Source organism: Frankliniella occidentalis, unplaced genomic scaffold (genome assembly GCF_000697945.3).
Source record: "Frankliniella occidentalis isolate FOCC.00 unplaced genomic scaffold, Focc_3.1 Scaffold462, whole genome shotgun sequence".
NCBI classification, from domain to species: Eukaryota; Metazoa; Arthropoda; class Insecta; order Thysanoptera; family Thripidae; genus Frankliniella; species Frankliniella occidentalis.
Genome location: NW_026267580.1, coordinates 53,853 through 57,252, shown reverse-complemented (window position 1 = coordinate 57,252; position 3,400 = coordinate 53,853). Strand labels below are relative to the sequence as shown.

The 3,400-nt window shown below is 38.6% G+C and overlaps 1 long non-coding RNA gene across 1 annotated transcript; it reads right to left on the bottom strand.

Moving 5' to 3' along the window:
- Positions 1-1,254: 1,254 nt before the first annotated feature.
- Positions 1,255-3,347, bottom strand: LOC127751399 (uncharacterized). Its single transcript, XR_008012111.1, has 3 exons — positions 2,378-3,347; positions 2,080-2,265; positions 1,255-1,961 (listed from the first exon to the last, which is right to left on the bottom strand). It is a non-coding gene; the product is annotated as an uncharacterized LOC127751399 (long non-coding RNA).
- Positions 3,348-3,400: the final 53 nt, after the last annotated feature.

Below are 3,400 nucleotides of genomic sequence, written 5' to 3'. Positions count from 1 at the left end.
TACTTTGATGTCTTCTAAAGTGCAGAGAGGGGTCGTAAAAATGCTTAACAAAAAATGTGAGGGGGATTTTATTACTATTCTTGGTTTAAAGCTTTCCTGTTTGAAAATGTCTAACGATAGATTCGTCCTGAAAATGGAGAGAGTTGATTTCAGTGAACAAAATATATGCTTAGTTACTCAAACTTTCAACTCATTTTTGCGTTTGAAAGATAACATCATTTACAAAGTGAATAAGCTGAAGGAAGGCTATCCTTACATGATCATGTATTACGATCAACTTGTGCTCTCAGCTGCCGAGATTCTAAAAGAGAAGAACCTGCCGTTTGATAAAGTTAAAACTGATTTTCCTTTGTTGTGGGACGCATTGTATAAATCCGATGATTCTATTTTTGTGCAGGGTCAGTTGGAGTTGATGAAAATTGAAAAGATTTTTGACCCGTGTGAATTCAAGCATGATTTTATTGACTACCATCGGAAGTTTGCATTTTGTTGTGTTCTAGATAAACTGAAATCGCTATACTTGTAATCTTTCCCTCCAGTGTTTTTCATGTGTACATGTTTGTAAAATATTTCTAAATAAAATGATGTATTAATTTTAAACAACTTTTTGTCCTCATTCCTCACACTTCCTTTTATCGAAAATGAAACGCTAAACCTCAAGTATCTTAATATTCACATTACAAGAACACGTAATTCTTTACGAGCTGACTGGAGCGTTGCTCTCTTTTGAAATTAAACTTTTTGAAACAACTCAACATCTTTTGGTTTTTAAAAAGAATCTCTTTTGAAACTTTATCTATTGGAAAGAAAAGACACAACTGATGTGATTCATCTCTTATCGTTTTCTGCTTTTCGACACGAGAAATGCTTTGATTTGATTTTACTCACTCACTATCGTTTCAAACTTTGAGATGATTGCTCTCTCCACCTTTCTGCTTTTCGACACGAGAAATGCTATGATTTTATTTTACTCACTAACGTCTCTGCTTTTCGACATGAGAAATGCTATGATTTTATTTTTACCATTGCTCACTCACTAACGTTTCAAACTTCGAGATGATTTTTCTCTTTACTTTTCTACTTTAAAACATTTTTAACATGACAACTATTTCATTTACTTTTTTTTTCAAAACTAAAGAATAAAACTGATTCGGTGCTGAGTACACCATTTCTACTATTTTTTTAGTCTTTGACATCAAACAAAAACTATCACACAACAAAAATAAACTTTCTTCAAGTATGAGAAAATTGTGAATAAGTCTGATTCCATATGAAACAAGCGTTTTTCATATCTGCTATCGTTTTAAAAGCAAGTGTGTTTTTGAAAAAAGAATTTTTAGCTATGGTACGTCAAAGTGTTTCTCTTTTAATTTCTTTCTACGATCAAACTCAATGTTTATTTATTATTTATAATTGAAGACCATAAGGAATGATGGTGGTCAAGAGGATATCAAAGTCAATTGAAAATACAATTTATTTACACAAGGTTAACAATTATTCACAAAAATGAAAGCTTAAAATCTACCCACCCTCCCCCTCCCATCTTTTCAAACTATTTGAGGTCAACGGAGCAATGGACGGTCCTGTGGATACCCAATGACGGTGACGGTCGCTGCTGACGGGATACCCAACCGAGGATCACGGGGTCCTCCCATCGCGCGGGGTAGACCCATTCACCCGGACTCTCCATGCCGGGGCGGGCCAAGAGAAGGGAAGCCCATTCACCCGGGGCTGTCCTCGGGCAAGGGGAAGTTTCTGCCAATCTCCCCAGGACACGTGTTGAGAGGGGCGTGGGTGGAAGGTCCAGACAGGCGTGGAAACTCCATTCAGCGGGGCTGGCCCTACCGGGGGAAGTTCAACCATTCCCCCCGAGCCACGGCGACCACGCCTAGGGGAGTTCATGCGAGGTCGTGACAACGCATGCGTGGAGAGAAGTTCAACAACCTCTACCGTTTACGCTCCTGTAACAACGACAAAAGACAAAAACGAATAAGAACAATTCAGACATTTTAAAAAAGCATAGGTTTACTTCTCAAAATACTCGATTTGTGTACTCGAGAAAGGAAAAATGATGCTTACCTTAAGGCGTAACCGCTCCAACTTGGCTTTTAAGGTGACCAACCTCCTCGCTTTCTTCTCATATTTCCTTCTCTCCACGCCGCAGATTTTGGCAAAGTGGAAAAGCCACTCGATATTCTCAATCAACGTTCCAAATTTATGTACATTCTCAACATCTAACAAGTCGCCCAACTGCTTTTTAGCAACCTGGAATGAAAAAACAAACGTTACATATTAGTATACGGATCCATATTTCATACACACAATAAACGTATTACACAACACATTTTCACATGTTTGAAGAAGCAAAAATACATACCCCTTGCCCACGTGCCTCCGACCAAAACGTCCTGGTGGGTAGCCCTGACGATGACTCAATCACCGTCGCGCGAAGCTGAAAAAGTAAAAAAGTACACTACGATTAGAAACACGCACAATTTCATGAAACATGTTACGATAAGAAACAAGAAAACGATTTCAACGTTGTTTGCAAAAAATAAACTTACATCTTGCACGCACTGACGCACCATTGCGAGATACAACAAAAACAAAGAGAGCTTTGCTCTGCGAAGCTTTGTCAAATCACACACTTGCCCTCCTTAGCTCCGTTACCTCCTGCTCTTCCTCCTCAAAATTATCTAACACACACTGAGAAATAATTAAGCAACATGGAGCAAAGAAAACAAAAAAACTTAATACTATTATATCCCCAGCTATCCGTTGATCAAAACAATAAGAAGTCACATTCTTCACAGTATCGTTCACCTCAGCAAAGACAAATTTAAAACTAACACATAACATAAGAAAGAAAACCCTCGACATCTTTACGCTCAAAACTCAACTACAAGAATGAACTTTATAACCAAGCATACCCCCTATTTATATACAATTTTTACACCAACACGCACACACACACACATACACACACACATCCTACAATTTATATTTTCGCATGTAAGCCCGTCTACCCCTCTCGTCCAAGTGTTCAGGTACATATGTGAAGCACATGCGTTTAACAGTTTCTATAATAGACTCTTTGGGTACCCCCGGCTGCTGCTCTAATGACAACAAAGTAGAAAATAAAAAAATTTGGTTTCTTAAAATCGAACCCCAAGCATGCGATCTTAAAGTAAAACGAGAGAGCACCTCGTCCTTGTTTTTATCGGGAAAGTCACTCTCCCGCTCAAAAAGCACTGCAGCCCGACCATTTAACATTTTGTAAGAAACCTCAAATGAACCCAAATAATCAGGGGAGGTACCCGCAGGATAAGGGCGTTTCGTCAAATGACACGTAATACGCCTAAACACGTGAACTTTCTCTCGCAACATTTGAGAGATGCAA